The 21,996-nt window shown below is 37.1% G+C and overlaps 1 long non-coding RNA gene across 2 annotated transcripts in view; it reads left to right on the forward strand.

Annotated features, from left to right (window-relative positions):
• Positions 1-21,996, forward strand: part of LOC133050711 (uncharacterized) — a 568,279-nt gene that overhangs the window by 175,994 nt on the left and 370,289 nt on the right. For both annotated transcript variants that reach the window (XR_009691689.1, XR_009691688.1), the window contains exon 2: positions 13,864-13,930. This is a non-coding gene — a long non-coding RNA (uncharacterized LOC133050711). The remainder of the gene's footprint in view (positions 1-13,863; positions 13,931-21,996) is intronic.

Below are 21,996 nucleotides of genomic sequence, written 5' to 3' on the forward strand. Positions count from 1 at the left end.
ATGCCCAGGAGTGGGATTGCTGGGTCATATGGCAGTTCTATGTCCAGTTTTTTAAGGAATCTCCACACTCTTCTCCATAGTGGCTGTACTAGTTTGCATTCCCACCAACAGTGTAAGAGGGTTCCCTTTTCTCCACACCCTCTCCAGCATTTATTGCTTGTAGACTTTTGGATAGCAGCCATTCTGACTGGCGGGATTTCACTGATTTTCAACTCACGGTCTCTTTATGTTCCAGGACCCAGTTCAGGTCCACACACTGCATTTAGTTGTCATGTCTCTTTACTTTCCTCCAGTCTGTGACAGTTCCTCAGTCTTTCTTTGACTTTCATGACTTTGACAATTTTGAAGAGTACTGGTTTTGTATTTCATAGAATGTCCCTCAATTTGAAGTTTTCTGATTTTTTTTTTTTAATCATTAGATTTGGTGGTTTTGTGTTAGTCACTCAGTTGTGTCCGACTCTTGCAACTCCAAGGACTGTAGCCCACTGGGCTCCTCTGTCCACAGGATTTCCCAGGCAAGAATACTGGAATGGGTTGCCATTTCCTTCTCACAGGGAAATTCCCAAACCAGGGATTGAACTTGCATCTCTTGAGTCTCCTGCATTGCAGGCAGATTCTTAACCATTGTGCCACCTGAGAAGCCTAATACCCTGGTACCTATTGATATTTATATAACCTCTACTTTCCTGATCATTTCTTAGTGTTTAAATGAAAAAGTTAAATTCAGAAATAGACATTTTTCTGACTCCACAGAATAATTCTGTTTTGAAATATGGGAAATAAGCGATCTCAGAATTGGCTTTTCTAAGAGTTAATCAAGATACATTTTTTCATTCCTTATTTCTCCAAAAAAATTTTTTTGTTATAAATAACTAAACCCTCCTTTTTTCCTGTTTTTCTTTTCTTCACAGACTGTTGTGTCCCTTTTTGATGGGCCATAAGCAAACTGCTACTATTAGGATTAATTGCTTCATGCTGGATATAATTAATGGTCACTAGTGATTATTGTAAAATTTAAGGTTGAAGCTTATCAACACTTTATTCCTACCTTAGAATTTATGTTTATATTGTCTTTCCATCATTTCCAGAAGCCTCTGGGAATACTGAAGATATGAAAGCCACAAGTCAAATGATATGTAGAAATTAAGGAAGGACTTGACAAGGGAAGAGGGTAGAGAATAAATCAGACCTCTATTTACTATGTTCACAAACCTGATGGTTTTGATAAGTCTGACAGTACTCCCCAAATCCACACAAACAGAAGTGATGAATTTAGAGCTGAGCAATATACTACATTCAGTTCCTAACGTGTGTTTGTGTGTGTGGTAAGTTGTTTCAGTCCTGTCTGATTCTGTGACCACATGGACTGCAGCCTGCCAGGCTCCTCTGTCTGTGGAATTCTCCAGGCAAGAATACTGGAGTGGGTTGCCGTGCTCTCCTCCAGGAAATCTGCCCAACCCAGGGATCAAAGCCGCCATCACTTACTGGAGTGGGTTGCCGTGCTCTCCTCCAGGAAATCTGCCCAACCCAGGGATCAAAGCCGCCATCACTTATATCTCCTGCACTGGCCAACAGGTTCTTTACCACTAGTGCCACCTGGGAAGTCCTCAGCTTCTATTGGTTTGTCTTAAAAACCTAATCGTATAAGGAGGTTTCCGGGCTGGGTAGTTAATGAGAGTTACAGATAGCTTAGCACGTCGTTTATCAATGACTCTGTAATCAGAATTTTTGACTCCTCATACTGTGACCTTATCTAATATGGGTCCAAACAGCCACCATGGAAGTGGCAAGTGTCACAGTGTTAACTTCAGGAATAATCTCAACGTGCTACTTCTCATTTCAACCTCTTTTACAGGTTGAAAGTCAGATTACTCACTCTGCCAGACGCTGATGGACACCATTTATATCTTTTGGGCACTATATCCTGTAACCCTGAAGGCTGCTTATTGAGAACTGCTGTGACTGTCTGCCGGAGGATGGTTTTCCTGATTGCATGCCCAGTTTGGTGAACATGTAGGGCAAGCCAAAATTGCCAGAGAGTTGATACCACCAGGAGAAACCATAAACTAGTGACAAGCGAGGGTTTAGTGGATACACCCTATGTCTTCCCTTGGTTAGAATAACTGGGGCATGTAATGCATTAGCTTCCAGAACCCCTGTGAGTTTAAGCTCCGATTGCCCACTAACTCAATAATGCACCTTGTTGATGTCTTACCCTTCTGTGTCATGCATGCTGGTTTCCCCCAGTAACCTCCCAAATAAACTACTTGCATTATTATCCTTGTCTCAAGGTCTGCTTTTGGGAGAATATAAACTATAGCCGGACCAACTCTGAGTTATCTCTTAGCATAAAACGGTTTCCAAATCCCTTACTTCCTCTCCTTTGCTGCTCCTGAATGTTTATTTTATTCCTCTGGCCTCTTGTCCAACTGGTTTCTCTCTGGAGAGCTTAGGGATGCTCAGGTGAGCAGGATAGAAGGCACTGGTGATGCTGAGACAAATGGGTATTGTGGCATCAGGGCAGGGAAGAAAAATCGGGCATTTATTGAGTGCCTGCTCTGACCCAGGCACTGGACTGTATTAAGTGCTTTACAAAGGTTATTTCATCTCATTCTCTCACCAGCCCTGGAAGGACTAAAATATACGAGTCTTTTGCAACCACTTGTGTAAATAGCAGTATTAAGGCAGAGTTGTTTGGCTGAACAAGTCACCCTCCCCTCTTATAGTCACTGGCCACGCCATGGATCTGAACTTAAGCTTAGTGACATACTTGGTTTTTCTAACTCTTGGGTAAATCATGGCTGTTTTTTTCCATTGGTCAGTAAATGACCTAATCATCATGTGGCCTTTTGCTTCATATTTGTCACTGTCAAGTTGGCTTTGTGTTTTGGAAAGCTTCCAGCACTCATTACCATAATGATAAAAGGAGAGATGCAGTGGGCGCTTGGGCTGATTTCCACTGAGAGAAGTTCATATTCTCAGCACAAGGACTTGGAAAACTTTTTAGAGGGGCCATTCTTGCTTTCAGAATTTATCCCTTCAAAACCAAAAGAACCTGCAAACCTGTATATTAAAAAATGTTCATGGTTATTTGAGTCTGCAGAATTGGAGCTGTCAACTTGTCCAGAATTAGCCTGCAAGACAGACAAGGTTGATGGCAGAACTCTAACACTAATTTACTTATAATTTGCTTTTGTTTCTTCTCATCTTGGGAGCCATTCCTTGGTGTTTCATAATCAGTCACAAACCAGGCAAACTCTTAGGTTGTTTCCTTTAATAGATGTAAGACAAGCAAAGGAATTCTAAGAAAATCTCCTAAATGGAAGGCAGGCATTTTGTTTTGTTTATTGTAGTTGGGATCCTCTGAAGAGAAGAAGCTTTTGTACTGACTTGCAGAGCTGTCCTTTATGTGACTCTAAGAGCCCAAGTTTGTGCTTATTAGACAGAGGCCAGTGTGGCCTTTACAAGGAGGAAAGAGCTTGACTTTCATCTTAGCCTTTATAGTGCAGGCTATAGGCTGGTCTGTATTCTCACTTGTCATTTTCTTGCCTGCTACGGTGTTGGGAGCTCTCCAGGAACTCTTCATGATGCAGCTAAAACACAAGTGTCTTGAGAAGCCCTAATCCAAAGTGAATCTTCTATAAATAATAAACAGCAAATAGGCTCCACTTAGTTATATTAACCTCCAAATAGGTCAGGCACATTGTTTAAAAATGCAAACATCACAATAAAACGGATTCCCTAGATGCAGAATTTGATGTGTATGTGCAGATTTTCTGGACATGGTACAGGAAAAAATAACCCACACCTATGCTTCACTACTTAAAATATTTATATATTATCTCTGAGAAGTGCTACTTTTGAGATGCTATTTATTATAAGCTGATAGAACTCAAGGGCTCTCTGTCCTCGTAGAAGTCCTTCTTATCTTTCCTGATTGCCGAGTAGTTACTGCTAACTTTACTTTCCAAGACCTGTGGAGTCCTCAAGTGAATTGGAACTCTTGCCAAATTTTTCGTGATTTCTTGCTGAACAACTTGGCATTCATTGCGATACTCTTTTAGTTTTTTCAATGGGTCTAATTTCACATGTTAAGAATCTTATTGTTTGCCAGCCAAAATAAAATGGCACAGTTCAAAACTATTTATACAATTCAAAACATTTTTTCATGCAGAGCTCATTCTGCTTGCCGTTCTGCCTCGATTGTACGTTAACTTCATTTCTTTCATGCCAGGAATAATTAGACAATTAAGTGCTGATCTCTGCAAATGAAATGGCATATTTTCATTGAAATTCTAACTACAAAAATACCTAGTCTAATTCTCATTCCTTCTTAAAATCAGATGGGTAAAGTGTTCCACTGCAAACTCTAACATACAGACCCGAAAGTATTTGTACTTGGACAAAGATATGGCACTATAATTCGATTGAGGAATGGCAGTAATTACTTTTTCCCTGGGAAGAGTAATTCTAGCAATTAAAAATATACAGAGCTTGTGTGAGACATTTCTGTACTTCCCAATTTGCTTATGGTTTAGCCATTACCCATGTCAATCTATAATTCTGTTGTAATGATTTCAAGAGTAAATAAAGCTGCATGATGTCTCACAGTATACATACATACATACATGCATACATACATACATACATACATACATACATACATATATATATATATATATATATATATATATATATAAAGAGAGAGAGAGAGAGAGAGAGAGAGAGAAGGGACCTTCATTGCTGTGTTGAAATCTCCTGATCCTTTAAAACTACCTCCTTTAAATCTTCTTTTAATTCCTTTCCTTCTCCTCTCAACACCATAGAATTGCCATAATTAAGAGATGGTGTAGGAGTCCAGTTTACTTGGGATCTGGCTATACACCTGGTTGGATCCATTCATCTAAAAGGATATAATGCAACTCCCAGCCTGATCCACCAGGTCTCCTCTGTAGTTTCCCATCTGAAGATTGCACTGAACTCTAGTAATCTCTTTAAAAATGAAATCCCTTATGCTATATGAGAGTTGCTCCCTCGTCTCCCCAACTCATGTCTTCCATATACACTGTCACTTCTGCCACATTGTATTCATTAAAAGTGAGTCATTAAGTCCAAACCACACTTAAAAGAGGAGAATTAAGTTTTACTTCTGGAAAGGAAGAATGTTAAATAATCTGTGGACATATTTTAAAACCACCAGAATCCTGGACAAGTATTTCGGATGGAGGAGTGACATGAATCTTGAGTAGAAAAAGGTTGGCCTAAATATAGAGTGCAGAGTATGCTCATATAAGGAGAGCCTGGGTTATTTGATCAGAATCTCCTTTACCCACTAAACCAGAAATCCTATTAAGGCAGGGACCATATTACCATTGATTCTCCAGCACTTGAAATCCCTTGCATGTAAGAGATGCTCCTTAAATAATTTTAGAATGACTGAATCAATTAATCACTAACTCAATAAATGAAAAGGTAATGAGGATGAGTGATTGATTATATAATTTGAGAGAAAGTATGTCAAAACGGTAAAGAAGGTACTCTGTGGAATCATAATGCCTGGGTTCAGAGCCAGGCCTCATGACATACCAGATGCATTTCTTTGGAGGTCACTTAATCTTTCCAAGCCTCAGAGTAAAAATGGGAATATTAATAGAAGCTATCCTATCGAGTTATTATAAGGATTACGTGATAATAATCAAATAAACATTTGATAATGTTAGTTATTATAACTATTGTTAATACTTAAGTTTTCAAGCTGTTAAATAGTAGAACCAGAATTTGAATTCATATCTGTCTTGTTTGAAAGCTCATAGTCCTAATTTTCGTAACTTCAAGAGTGGAGGTAATACTATCCTTTCACGTTATTATAAAATATTGAATATAGTTCCCTGTGCTATGTAATAGGTCCTTGTTGTTAATTTTATAAGTACTAATATATACATGTTAACCCCAAACTCCTGATTTATCCCTCCCCCTTTTCCCATTTGGTAACTGTGAATTATTTTATATATTTGTGGTTCTGTTTATGTTTTATGTATAAGTTAATTTGTATCTATTTTTAGATTCCACATGTAAGTAAATCTGAAAAAAGAATATATGTAAAAATATATAAATATAAAAGAATATATAATATAGATAAAAAGAAAACAAATATATAAAAACTGAATCACTTTGCTACATACCTGAAACTAACACAATTTTGTAAATCAACTATATTTCAATTAAAAGGTTAGTTTTTCATGAGCAGTGGTGTTTAAATTCAGTGGCCCTCTTCGGTCAATATTTTGATAGAAGTGCTCTAGTACTTGGCTTTTAACAAAGTCTTGGGCTTTTTAAAATTCAGTTGTGGAAGGAGATGATGGAGCTTCTTGAGACTTAATTTTTAACAGGTTTTTCTAAGCTAGTTCTAGAAAACAGCAGGGAATACCACCAGGACCATTTTTAGAGAACACTTGTTTTGATTGACTAAGCTATATAGCAAGAACAGTGGCAGCAGCACAAAACCACTCCAAGTTGTGTTGGATAGCTGAGAGACCCCACATAACCTATGCTGATAAACATGTGAGAAACCTTTAATTTCTTACAGACAACAGTTTCTTCTATGCTTTTCTTTCTACAGTGTTCAGTTTGATATGTGGGAAAGAATAGGTCTGTGTTGGTAATCTATTGATGAGTAACAAACCACTCCATACTATAGAGGTTTAGAATAATAATCATTTAATTTTCTCACCAATCTTTGAGTCAGAGGTTTGGGCTGGGGTCTGCTGGGCAGTGTTGCTGGTCTCACCTGTGGGGGATGGCTGGAGTAGGAATAGATGGTCTAAAATAGCCTCACTTACATGTTTGGTGCTGGTACTAGCTTTCAGCTGAATCATATATCTCTAGACTCTCGCTGGGCTTATTCAAATCATAGCAGTCAAAATAGGACATGTCCCAATGAACAAGTGCTTTTCAAGATTCAGCTGCATGACATTTGTAAATATCCCATTGGCCAAGAAAGTCACATGACCAAGCCCAGATTCAAGGGGTGGACAAAACTGCTTTAGAATAAAAACTACTTTAGAATCCCATGGACAGAGGAGCCTGGAGGGCTATGTTCCATGGATCAAAAAGAGTCAGATATGGCCGAATGACTAACACTTTCATTTTCTCAATGGGAAGAATGAAAAATGCTAGAGTTGTATTGAAAAGAGGTATGCTTTGTTCTGGGATGGTAGAATCATTTTGGCTATCTTTGCAAACAGTTACCACAATGTGGAATATAGTAGCAATTTCATGTTTCCAAGGTGTGAAGCAAAAGAAGATCTCCCGGAAAGATCTTTTGAGGGTACATCTCAGAGTTATATCTGGCACAGAATTGATGTGAAATGTGCTTCTTTTATACGTGCTTCAATTAGGTTACTAGATGACCGCGTAGTGTTAGTTAGTGATTGCTGAAACCTTAATGCACATGCCCTGTATGTGGATGCTAAGATACAAACAGATCTGAGTCTGCAAATCTAGCTTGGGACTGTTGGGTGGATGTAAAAGCTTCATTTATGCTTCTTAAATACTGTATGTCTCCAGGGCTGGGTAAACTTTGCTAATGAAATTTCATAGTCATGTTTTCCAGTTTCTTTAAAACCCACTGAAATGTTGTGAAGTAATTAGCCTCCAACTAATAAAAAAAAAATAAGATAAAAAAAAAAAAATTCCAGGAGACTTTCAGAAATTTCATTTGTTCTATCTGAATATGACATAGTACTCCCAACACAATCTTCTCAGGAAACTGCCATGCTGTGCCTAGGCCATCTCTCTCGGAATCCCCACCCTCTAAGCCCCATGTCCAAGTAAGACAGTTAGTTATATGTTAAGCAAATGGAAGAACAGTGAGAAGATGGGAACACAAATTTAATTTCTTCCACAGCCAACGAAGCATCTGTACGGCAGCTAGCCTATTTCCTTGCTTGTTAGGTCAGAAAATGTGCCTGCTGCATGGCCCCTCACCTCCTCTTTCCTTGCAGCTCAGACATGCTGCAAAATCAACAGCCCTAGGAAATCAACCTCTGGGCCCCTGTAGCTACTCTTCTTGGATGTCTTAAGTGAATTTAAAATTTGAGGACTTTCTAAAATTGTCCTGTCCCCGTGGCATGTGAAATCATGATTATGTGAATAAAAGTGACGTGAAACCTTAAAGTTTTTCAAGTAAATAGATCTTATTTTGATATTTTGAATTGGAAGAAATGGAATATTTCTAAGATACGTCTCCTAAATTTGCACCTCGAGGTTTAATTGAGTATGTATTGTAACAACCAGGAGTTATCATTTGGCATATAAGCCTGATGTGATACAGTCCATGGGGTCGCAAAGGGTGGGATATGACTTAACAACTGAACAACAACAATATATTTCTTGGATCATTTTGAATGGGTTGATTTGTGTTAAACTGGATTTGGGGATTTAAATCAGAAAAAAATGCATTGCTTAAAGAAAAAGCTACAGTTACTGTGGAAATGTTGGGGCCTAACAGAAGAGTGGTCTTTAATATTAACAGTTTCTGAATCTTTAGAGTATGCTAATGATGCTACTTCTCTTTCTATTGTACATGATCAGAAAATACACCGTGGGCCCACTTTGTAGCTTATCTTAGTTTTTGATTCTCAACATTTCACAACATAGTTTATCTAATAGTAAATGATCCAGAAGTTTGGAAACTCATTAAAAAAAAAATACAGCTTAAAGAAAAGGTATATTATGTCTCTTGACACATCCCATTTTTTTTCTTTAACTGAGGATGGGATGTTAAAAATTAAGTTCCCCATCCCTGAGGGTGTACACAAAGTTCTGTTCTGGTAAGGGTGATGAATAGAAGGTAGTGTGGACCTTGATCAAGCTAACCCAAGCACATTGGCCATATTATGTTCATTTCCTTGGTGCTAAGGTGGTAGACTTTGGGACTCTCCTAAAGAAAGGGTTCTGAATCCAGAAATAAATGCTACAAATTTAATAGTTACTCTAGTGGGTGTCCTGCAAGTACAGGAATGTTCACTTTTTTTTTTCATTTATTTTTATTAGTTGGAGGCTAATTACTTTACAATATTGTAGTGGTTTTTGTCATACAGTGACATGAATCAGCCAGGAGTGTTCACTTTTATGCTTTGTGCAGTGAGTTGTACATCAGACATGCCCTGCTGAGGGGAGGCCCTCATCCCAAACAGAGGGAAGGCTCCACCCAGAGGTCTGCAGCCTGGATGACCTTTGTGCACTGATCATACTGGACAGCTCTGAAGACCACTTAACTGCACAAGGCATTCACTTCCTTAACACATGGAGAGCATGCTAAAGTTCCCCAAGAGTTGGTTGGGTTTGTCCATTGCTGTAGGTCAGGTTTTTCCAAAACAAGTTCTGCATGATGCCCTGCCCATGATACTCCCAGAAAGGAAAAAGGTTTCATAGCTGGAATGGTTTGAATATGTCATTATCCTCTTGGAGATTCACATAAGCATATTAAAGGTTCAGAGAAGTTCGACATGAAGACAACTGTTTAATCTTGTTTAAGCTATCTTTTCCTACACATCTGTGAACACAGATTTATTTTTCCTGACACGTAATAACATCCCACACTTCAAAGAATATTGCTGTAGATAATCTAAGTTTGATCCTCACATTAAGCATACTTTTAGAGACTGACTTACATCACATGGCATTGGCTTCTTGTAGAAGAGCATTTGCCATGCTGCGATTTGCTATTATGCCTTCAGCCGACTTAAGGATTGTTCCAGAAATGAGACACGGGGAACTTGCCATTACATTCATTGTGGGCACCTCTTTAAGTATGTAATCGACATGATTAAATAACACCATCATGGAATTGGTATATTAAAACAATATACATTTATTATCTTATAGTTCTGAAGGTTAGAAGTTGGAAATGGGTCTCACTGGACTAAAGGCAAGGTGCTGGCAGAGCTCTGTTCCTCCTGGAGGCTCCAAGGGAGAGTTCATTGTCCTGCCTTTTCTAGCTTCTAGAGACTGCCCACATTTATTGACTCATGGCCTGCATCATCTTCAAAGCCAGCAATAGCCAGTCCAGTCTTTGTCATGATTCCAACTCTCTGGTTCTTGATCTTCTGTCTTCCTCTTCCACTTTTAAAGGACCCTTATGATTATCCAGAGCCTAACCAGGTAATTCAGGATAATTTCCTTAAGGTCAGTTGATGAGCAGCTGTGATTTCATCTGTAGTCTTAAATCTCTCTTGCTACATAATCTCATATATTCATAGTGTCCTGGAGAAGGAGGTGAACATCTTTGAAGAGCGGTTATTAGTCCTACACAACAGAGCATGCATATCACTTTTTGTACTTTGGCTTCTAGGATGTTGAAAACTATTTAATAACTATTTGGACCTTTATCTTATTTTCCTAACCTTATTTTCCTTTTGTTCTTATATTTTCATCCTTTTGTAAAATTCATGTCATCACACACGCCTGCACGTTTATAAGCCTTGTCAAAATGTAGTAGAAGTTATCAGTGCCAATAGTGAATCTCAAAAATGGTAGTTGGCAAAGTACAGCCCATGGGCCAAATCCAGTCTGCCTCTTGTTTTTGTAAATAAATTCTGTTGGAACCCACTTATTGTTTTCCTGATATAAGGACTGAATTGAGTAGCTCTGGCATAGAGGATATGGCCCGCAAAAAGGAAAATATTTAGGCTCTGGCCCTTTCCAGAAAAAGTTTGCCAGCCCTTTCTCTAGACACTCTGAGGCTTATTAGCATGTTGTTCTCTTTTTACTACAAAGGGAGATTCTGGGTCACTTAAAATCCCTGAGACATGTTGCACATAGTCATTTTTAGATGTTAGCTTTAGTAGAGATTTGTGAAATGACTGGGGAGTCTGGGATATATGAATATAATCTAAGTCACTTAAGAAAATAAAATGGTCTGTTGACTTTATTAAATCAGTTTCCATTTACATATTTTCAAAAGGTTATACAGTGGCTTAAGTCTCTGATTAGATTTTGTTGATTGGTGGTTACCACCTTGTCACACACATAGACATGCACACACTGCTATTACCTCTGCTCAACCTTTAGAAGAATGAGGGGGAAGTGACTATGGGCTTTGAGCTATTCTTAGCACATCTCAAGTCTGGTGGTAATCATGCATTCACCCATAATGTCCATCACTGATGTTTTCAAAATGGAACAACAACATTTTGGTAAACACCATTTATGTACTTGAAAATTATAATAAAAGATATCTGTGAGAGTGAAAATGTTGAAAATCTCTAGAGTATACATCTGTTTCCAAAAATCATGTACATGTAATTTATCTTTCTTTTAAGTCAGTGATTAACATATGAATTATGAACTGTGTAGATGATGAATTTCTTTATGACCTTTCCAAATGAAGTAGTTTTGAATTTTCTTCTAAAGGATATCTGCATTTTGAGCAATCTTTCTTTAAAGCAGCATTCCTGGGTACCTTATGAGTAAAAATCTTAATTCTGAATGCAGTTTATACATGGAGGAAGAATGGGATATTAAGTCTGGAGAACAGAATTAGGTACCTATTGTAGGGCAACTTCTGAGAATGCCCTCATTAGATAGTACTAAATAGGCTTGGCACTTAACCATTTACTTTTCTTCTTTAAAGCTGTATTGACATAGTATTAATATACAAAAAATTGCATTTAATGTATTTATCTTGATGAGTTTGGACATATGCCTACTTCTATGACATCACCATAACCAAGGTACTAAACATACAAATTACCTCTTATTATTTCCTTTTGTTCTTTGGTAGTTTCATTGTTGCTATTGTTATTTATTTTTTAGTAAGAACATTTAACATGAAATCTATCCTCTTAACATATTTCAAAGCCTACAATTCCAATACTGTGTTGGTAACTATTGGTACTGTGTTGTATAGCACATCTCTAAAATTTATTCATTTTTGCATAATGGAAACCATATACCCATTGAAAAATAATTCCCCATTTCCTCCTCTCCCCATCCCCTGGCAACCACCATTTGTTCTTTCTTCTATGAGTCTGACTATATTTCATATCCATTAAAAAAAGAATCATGCAGTATTTGTCCTTATGTCTATGGGGTTGCACAGGGTCGGACACGACTGAAGTGACTTAGCCAGCAAGCAAGCAAGTTGACTCCTTCACTTAGCATAATTCTCCAAGTTCATGCATATTGTCACAAATGGCTGGATTTACTTCTTTTTTAAGGCTGAATAATATCCCACAGAGTGTGTTTACCTTTATAATGGCTTGGAAACAATAACCAGAACCAGGGCTTGGCTTGTTCTAGACTCCTGCCTGTTCTGAATTAAATTTCTTTCTCTATTTCTGGGCTCTTTCTTTGCCCATTTTTGGTCAGTCCCCTCCTTTCTAACCTTAATCCCCCCATGTTTTCAGTAACTATAATTTTAATGAAACAGTCTTTTTAAAGTTCATGTTTTAAAATTTACTTTAGTCCTACTTCACGTATTTGGTGAGGCACTTTAAACTTGAATTTGGACAATGATTCTTAAAACTGTTTTGAGGTATAACCAGTAAATGGATCAATTATTGTTGCTTCTCTGAAACAATTGTCTCCAATTAAGATGTTTCCCCCTCCCATGCTTTTCTAATTTATATATCCATTTTAGTTTGGGGAAAATGGCTATGTATTTATAGAATCATTTTCTACCAGGTTTGACCATCTCAACTTTAATTTCTCTACTTAAGAGTAAATACTAAACAGTAAGTTACTCCCTCCCATAAAAGCAGGCATCCATTGAAAGACAGTCACTTCTCTATAACATTGAGTCTACTTCTCTCTAATGTTCCCCAGTGACTCAAAGGTAAAGAATCCACCTGCAATGCAGAAGCCAAAGGAGACTTGGGCTCAATCCCTGGGTCGGGAAGATCCCCTGGAGGAGGAAATGGCAACCCACTCCAGTATTCTTGTCTGGAAAATCCCATGGACAGAGGAGACTGGCAGGCTATAGTCCATGAGGTCGCAAAGAGTTGGACACGACTGAAGCCACTTAGCCCCGCAGCAGCAATGTTGTGTAGAATAACCAAAATCCTTGTAGTAACTTTCTGCTTCTGCTATTCTTGCTGGATTTCTGGACTTTTTATTGTTCCTTGGCACTCAGTCTTTGCATGTGGTATATTTTACTTTCGTTCTATGTCATCTTATTTACAACATGCTGGTGACAATATATGAACTATACCAGTTTCCACACACTATTAAAAGTACTTATCCACACACAAAAGCAAAAATGAGGTTGAAAAGTTCACTTGAATTTGAATCTTTAGTAAAAAAAAAAAGATACAGTTTTAAATTGGCCGTTTGTCCATTAAAGTTTTGTGTTATTATTAGGCCAATTTACATAATATACTTCTACCACTGAGTTCCAAACTCAACTTAGAACTCATCTTTAATTATTTTTGGAGAATAAATTTGCTGTCACTTACTTTGTCCTTTTCCCAGATGGAGACCTGTGAGAAAATCAAATTCATTTGTCTTCTCCTAAATCAGCAGTTAACCTAGTAACAAAATATATCCCTCATTAGTGATTTATTATTTAATGTGAAATGAATTTCTATTACCATCTTCTACTTCTGCCTCTTTTTTGAGAGGGAAGAAGGTGGAAAGGATGGGACTTTCTTTTCCAACGGAAACAGTGCTTCCATTCTGATATGTGATGAAGCAGTCAATGTTCATTCTGACCATGACCTCCATAGCTGGCAGATTTTTATCGACTTTTCGCTCAGAATACCTCGTTTTTGTCCAAGCATACATGTTACAACTCTTAACTCTTCTTGATCATTTTGATTGCTTTTCCTTACAGCAATTCTTTATTTTTTAATATATTTACAGACTTGTGGATTTCTTAAATTCTACTGTGACCAAAAGAAGAAGGAATTAAAGAAGAATGCTTCCCTTGGTATGTACACATATCTCATTTGGGGTGCCCATGGAATCTTTCTCAGAGTACTTTGTTTCATTCAAAGTAGTTGGAGGTTGATTTCACATGGAGGGTATTCTCCTGTCTGATTTCTTAGATATGATGATTTGGATTATGGATGACATAGAAATGCCTGACTTAAATTTTAGTGGCTTTACTTCTCAAACTGTATGTGTTTTTCCCCGATTTTCCTGAATGAATTTGACTTTTGCTACAAGTGTTTCTAAGCCTTCTGCACACTATGATAAACTCAACAGATACTTAACTTTTGTTCCTGAGGAAATGAATCCAGTTGGTGAAGATTCTATTGGTATGTAGGTAGGGACAATCAGCAATTTCTGAGGAAATTATTGTCATTATAAGTCATGAGCTTTGGTAGTTTCAATGGTTAGTTATTGCTGGTCTTGGTGTGAGTGTCATGTGGATGGCATATAGATGTATTCCTTGTTGAGAATGATCATAAGTATGGACCTCTGCTATTCTAAAAATGAATGAAGAATAATGATGGGGAAATCCATAGAGTAGTGAAATAGGATGTTGTTTGGAATTCATTGAATGTTTCTTGGAATTCATTTCCATGGCAGTAGTTAGACATGTGGATATGGCAAATGCACTCTCCAGAAAGATTGTGGTTTGGGTTTTCCTAAATAGGGAAAAAGAAAAGAAGAGAGAGTTTTCAGTGTTAAGGCATGTTGGAAGCAGAAACAAGTTGCCATTTGCCATTTCCTATGCCTCTTTCCTATTGCACAATGCTTCTGACCTGGGGAGCATTTCATTGTCCAGCAAAACATCTTTCTCTCTGACCTGAAGTATACAAGGCAAGATTTAGTATTGCTCTGAAAATACGCTCCTCCATCCTGTGATTTCAAAGTAGAGACATTGTTAAGAAAGAGCAGAGACTGGGGTGACTGCATCAGATATTCATTTGATGAAGTGTTCAGGAAACCAGATGGTTGGTATCAAATAAATGTCTTGATAAAATACTTTAGAAGTAAGAACTGGTTCCCATTAAAAATATATATATACCCCTCTGGAGGAATTTGCTTATGGCTTTCACCATTTTGTTTTCATTTATATCAAGTAGTTTTAAAAATTAAGTATATCTGTGAGTATAAACCAAGCTTGGTCTATAGATTTTAAAAAGTCAGTGTGCTTGACTGTGGATATTTGATCCCTACTTGGTCACCTGGTGTCCTTATCCTGGATATCAGAGCAACATCAGCTTAGATGGAATACTGACATTTGTGCACATTGAAGCCCCAATACTTGAATTTTCCAACAATGAAAACACTCTTTGTGTGTGCTAATGGTATGGACTGATTTTGCAGAATCACTGCAGCAAGTTGTAAATGATGTATGAAATGGAAAATTCCTGCCCAGTGCACAGAGTGAATATATACAGTTCTATGCAATCACTGCAGTGCTGGGCTGTTTATTTTAATATTTCCTTCAGATATATAGTAATTTCTTTGGTGAGTCATATCCAGATGCTTATCACTGGCACAGAGCACCAACTTCCTTTATATTCATTTCATATGAATTTCAGTCATGTATTAAGTATACTTAAATTAATAAAATGCTAGATTTGAGAGAATTTGACTTTTAATATTTTATAAAAATCACAGCAGTACACTAGTTTTGAAAAATTTCAGAAATATCTAAGAATCCAGATAGTAAAATTAGAAATCATTTAATATCATCATTGAAAAATATCCTGTTTACATTTAGTATTTATCTTTTAAGGCTTTTATCCCCTGTGGTTAGACTTCATTCATTAAAAGAAAATTATTAAGTTGTCTTATTTGTAAATTTTTATTCCCCACTGCCAGTAAGGCTTGAATATCTTTTTATGCTCTTCTACAATGGAACTTTATCACTGCATACTATTCAATTACATGAGTGTAGCACGAAGATTTACCTGTTCTTATTGAACAGTGAACATTTAGGTCGTTTCTAATTTTGCTGATACAAACATTTCCTATATAGGCACTGCAATTTTATGTGATCTTATTAATTTTGGTATATGTTTGGTAATGCCACTCTTGTTGCCACTTGTCTCTTTCAAAATGTTCTTGGTTATTGTTTTTCGTGTTGGAGTTTGATGATAATCCAGTTAGAACTGGCATCTCTGTAAAACTGTGTCATTATTGTTGGCAGATTTTCTAACATGGATTCATCTTAGTATACCAGAAGTAATCACCCCTAATTAGGTCACGATAATTTTTTATTTAGAGCTTCTACATCTAATGCCTAAGATGTATCTGTAAAGTTCTCTCTTTGTGCCTTTTCTGTTAATATTTTGAATGAGGGTCTCATAACATTAGTTAACAAGATTCCTCCATCTTCTCTGGCCCTCCTCCCTACCCCACACCATGCTCTGGAGGCATTTAAATAGTATGGAGGTACCCCCTGTTCTTTAAGTAATGTCTGCATCTGGCTTATTTGGAGGGATAATTTCTTTGAAACTTCTCATTTCCTCTCAAGGTTATATTTTTTTTAGATTTTTTTCCATCTTCATACTAGCTTCCTAAGTTGCATGTTCAATTTATGTTTACTATTTAAAATATTTCCAACTACACATTTTCCCATGACTTTCATTTTAGCTGAATCATATGACTTTTGATATGTTGTATTCATTCATTTTTAGTAATTTAATGTATTTACATTTAATAAATCATTCAATAAAAACCAATTTAATTCATTGTTTAATAACTTGAGGTATTTTTATATCCTCTATGACCCAAAATTCTTTCAAAAGAGTAAATTTTAAAATAGTTGAATTTTAAGACTTCATCTGTTATCATTAATTTCTAGTTTAGTTGTCTCTGAAATACACCTGGTATGACTTTTACTTAAATTCTACTGACATTGTCCTTATGAAACAGTATACATGGTCATCTTTGGAAAGGGAGTCTATGGGCACTGGAGATGAAAGTTATTTTATCTAGAGTAGAAAATTTATTGTATTATCAAGCTTTTCTATATCATAGCTTATTTTTATGTGTGTGTGTCTTCTTTGATCTTCTTTGGGCAATTGTGAGGGATGTTAAAGTCCTTTATTAATTTGTTCTTGTCATTTTTTAACTCTTATTTATAGAGGTATTTGCATTCTGACAGAGAAGTATTATTTGACACACAAACATTGTATATTTGTGTTGAATTTTACTGCCTTAATATAACATCTCCTTTGAACATTTCATATGTTTTGCCGTGAATTTTCTTTAATGTTATTATTAAAACCACTATTTTCCTTTTATGTGTATCTCTTTAACATATCTTTGCTCATCTTTTACTCATCTTCTTTGTACTCATTTGTCTTAGCTATATCTCTTGTAAAAAAAATACGTAATTGGATTTTATTTTGTAGCTCAGTTTTCTACTTTTTAATCTCCTCACAGAGAAGTTTAAGCCATTTATAGTTATTGTTATAAACAATTTATTTGACTCACTTCTTTCATTATTTTTTTTTTAATTCTTTGAGTGATTTTTCCCTTATTCTTCTTTCTTTGAGCACATAGACTATATCATTCTTTTTAAATTTTTAATAGAGTATATGTTTGATATTAAATTCTATTTTCATTTGTTTCTCCAAAGCATTTTTTAATTTGTATGTCTCTCTCAAATTTACATCTTCTAATTAAATGGAAGAATCTAGCACACTTCCTGCCCTAACATGTGTACCACAGCTTTTTCCCAGTCCTATATTTTGGACTTTGTTTCTCCTGTCTTACATTTTAGAAAAAGCATAATTAAAAAAAAAATCATTGTTCTTATAGCATATGCCTTATTCTTCAAGAATAATATTTTTATTTACATTTAGCTTTTAAAATAGATGTGCTATAATTTTATGTCTTTGTTTAACTTGTTTCATCATTCCCAGTTAGATCACTATACTTTCTTTCTTCTTTTTGAGCTCCTAAATTCATATTTGTCTTTTAGTGAGTTTGGGTATGGCTTTAGATATTTTTTCAAAAAGAATGCATGGTTTGTATGTTTTCTAAAATCATATATTTGTGATGATATTTTTTCTTCTTTGTTTAGGTATACACTTCTTGAGTTGTACCATTTCCCTTCAAATTTCTGTAATTTTGTTATATTGATTTTTGCATCAAAGGAAAGTCTGAGGCAAGGTTTTATTTTTCTGTGTATAATCATTGGTGTGTGTGTGTGTTGTTTTCTATGCCTTGGTATTTGTGAGACTTTATTCTTGTAACTCAAAAATTTTAACAGAATGCACCTAAGTATGGGTTTGAATAATAATAATCAACCCTTTCATCTTTATTCACTGGAATTTTTTCAGTTGATGAGTGTTTTCATCTATTCTAACTTAAATTGTTAGAGTTGTCACATATATTATGATCTTCTCAAGAACCCCAGTGATCTAGATGTTGAAACAGTACGTTCTATGGAGGCAGGAGCCATAGCAGTCTTGTTCACTGCTCTGTACCTGGGAATATAGGTCCAGTGCCTGCTGTATTCTAGACATTCATAGATAGTTAGATAATAGTTAGATGAATGAAAAACCCCACCTCTGACCTTCATGTGTATATTTTCCTCTCTGATAATTTTAATCTTATTTTTTCATCTGCTTGTAGGGATGTTTTGTGAAATAGGCTTACCAGGAAACCATAAAGCTGAAGGTTCTACTTCAGGATTAGCATGCTCAAGGTTAACCTACTTGGACATTGACACTGCCTCCCTTTTCTCCTTCCCCTGTTGTCTTACGAAGATATAGCTTTAACAGAACTGTCTTTAGCGTGAGAATCAGCAAAGTTTCATAAAAGTCTAAAACATTCCCTCTTAACACATAATGAGATCCAAAGCCTCCCTCTTGACCAGAGAATATCACTGATAACTGACTGCTTCTCTGTCAGTTAGCCATTGTTGCATAACAAACCAACTTCAGATTTAGTGGCTTAAAACAACAATTGTTTATTAGCTTGTTATTCTCTTTGGGCTGGGCTCATCTGTGCAGTTCTGTAAGTCTCACATGTGTACACTCATGTCACTGTATTCAGCTGGCGGGTCAACTGCAGGTGATTTTGATGGCCTCATACATGTATCTGGTGTTAGAGGCACAAGACTGAGAGTTTCTAAAGCAGCAAGAGTGGGGAAACCCCAATACACAAGCACTTTTCTAGCCTCTGCTGGCATACTTTGCTAAGGTTCCATTGGCCAAAGAAAGTCACCTGACTAGTTCAAATTCAAGGGATAGAGAAATGAACTCTAGTTCTAAATTGGAGGAACTTTCATGTCATATTGCAATGGCATGGATACAGGGAGTGAGCAAATTTGAGGCCATCTTTACAGTTCACTCCCAATCACTCCTATTTGGGATTCTGGAAACCAAAGGTATTCATACTGAAATATATCTATCCATTCCTTACTCTGTTGTTCTGTTGGCCAATTAAGTTGGAACTTAATCTAACCTTACAGTGTGTGTTTGATCTGTAGTCTCTCTGAAGAGTTACACTGAGCTCTTTCTACATTATCATTCTGGTATTTGCTGTCTTAAATGTAGATTTGGTGGCTCAGAGGTTAAAGCATCTGCCTCCAATGCGGGAGACCTGGGTTCGATCCCTGGGTCGGGAAGATCCCCTGGAGAAGGAAATGGAAACCCACTCTAGTATTCTTGCCTGGAGGATCCCATGGATGGAGGAGCCTGGTAGGCTACAGTCCACAGGGTTGCAAAGAGTCGGACACAACTGAGCGACTTCACTCACTTTAATGTAGATTTGCATTCTGCCAATGCATTTTTGGTTATGTATAGTCTCTTCTTACTGCATTCATCTTTTTTTTAATTCTGTTACCTTTTCATATTTTTCCTTATAGTTTTCTGTACCTTTCATGGTGAAGTCTGTTCCACAAGCATCATATTTTTCAGAAGAAGTGATCTTTCTCTGAGTTTATGGGATGTTTTTTTTCCCTTTCTAAATAAGTCTCAGAAATGCTTTGTTTGGTATTTGTCAACAGAATAGGGCGTTTGCTCTTATGTCTATCTTGTCGTGTGGTGGATCAGATTTCCTTCTTGTGTGTGTATATGGAGGATGTATTAATGTGCATGCTTGCTCAGTTACTCAGTTATCTCCAACCCTTTTCGACCCCATAGACTGCAGCCTGCCAAGCTCCTCTGTCCATGGCATTTTTCCAAGCAAGAATACTGGAGTGGGTTTCTATTTCTTTCTCCGGGGGGTTTTCCCAACCCAGGGATCAAACCCACATCTCCTGCATTGGCAGGCAGATTCTTTACCACTGAGCCACCTGTGGAGCCCTGTATGTACATACCTCCTAGTCCAATTCCCAGTTTTTAGGGAGAATCATTTAGAGAGTGATTCCCTGAAAGCTCGGTCTCTGTTCAAATGGGATACATAAAAATGTCACATTTCTGGCATGCGCTCCTTAGGTCTAAAGGACCTGAGAAATCTCTTGCTTGCTGATGATGAGAGTGATAGGGGTCATTTTGACAGCAGAGGGAATGTGATCTCTTCTCCTGTCTGCTCTGTTTATGTGCAGGTTTTGTGACTTTTTTGCAAACATTTTCATTAATAATATTTTATACATACAAAATTAAATATGTAATATATGTATATTATAAAGCATAAAAATGAATATCAGTAAACTTATGACTCAGGTTAAGACGAAAAACACAAGCAGGGCCATGATATCTACCTTCTGGACCTTACCTGGTCCTCATCCTATATCTGCCCACCAAGAAATAACCACTATGCTGAAAATGGGGCTTACTACTCCCTTGCCTTCTCGCATTTATGTGTAACAATTCCTTTTGGATAAGCAGATACGTCATGAAAGTACATAAATATAAATATATAAAAGTGTGAGGTGGAAATAATTATAAGGTCTTTCTTAGGCTCATTTTAATGCGTGCAGAATCTTAGTATTGATCATTTGTACCTTCTCCCTTTTTAAATTATTTTATTCTGATTAGTTTATCATTTTTTTAAAAAAATAACTTTTGGCTTTGATCATTTTCTATAACAGTTCTTTTTCTATTTTACTAATTTCTGCTCATCTTTATTATTTGATTTTGGGACTGAGTTCTGAAGAGTAGGTAGAATTTGGCCAATCTAAGAGCATAAAGGGCTTCCCAGGTGCCACTAGTGATAAAGAACCCACTCGCCAATGCTGGAGATGTAAGAGAGGTGGGTTCGATCCGTGGGTTGGGAAGATCCTCTGGAGGAGGGCATGGCAACCCACTCTAGTATTCTTACCTGGAGAATCCCATGGACAGAGGAGACTGATGGCCTATAGTTCATAGGGTTGCAAAGAGTTGGACACGACTAAAGTGACTTAGCATGCACGCACGTGTGCAGGAGCATAACATCCTTAAATATTTGTCAGTACTATGAGAATATTGGAAATAGAGTTTTAATGTCCGCTGTTGAATCATTATGTCAGGCGAGTGTATGCTCTTCAGTTCTATCTCGTCACAACAAAGATTTGGAGTGACGGACATTAAAGCCCTCGGCATTTCCCAGCTCTCAGGTCTCCAACGGACCCTGTTATAGCTCTTAAACAAATCAGTGTTACAGCTCTGTGTTGCAGCTCTATTTTATTTAGATAATAGCAGGAACATCCATCCTCGAGGTGTGAGGGCATGCCGACATGAAGACTTGAAGGGAAGAGTGGTCACAAGTTGGGGGCGGTGGCAGGGGCGGGGGTGGCGGGGAGAGAAAGAGAGAGAGCGTGGGCACACACCCGGGGGAGAGAAAGCGCTTTGGCTCCTTCTTTTATATGTTTTTTCCTCCCCCTGGGCCTGCCCTATGTAAATGGGTTTAGCCAGGAATGCTGTTTGTTCTACCTGAGGTCCTCATTCCGGTCCTCAGACCTTCCTTTGTTCTATTTCCGCAGGCTTTTCCCTTCCATGTCTTTTAGCCACCGCCATTTGGGACTCCTGTTTCCTATTCTAACTACCTAACAATTAGTCCTACCAGATCCCCTGGAATTCAGAAATGTTGACTAGAAGTCTTGTACACTTAAAATCATTTGATTTTGTTAGGGGAAGCACACTGATTGAAACCGCCCAC

Source organism: Dama dama, chromosome 4 (genome assembly GCF_033118175.1).
Source record: "Dama dama isolate Ldn47 chromosome 4, ASM3311817v1, whole genome shotgun sequence".
Lineage (NCBI taxonomy): Eukaryota > Metazoa > Chordata > Mammalia > Artiodactyla > Cervidae > Dama > Dama dama.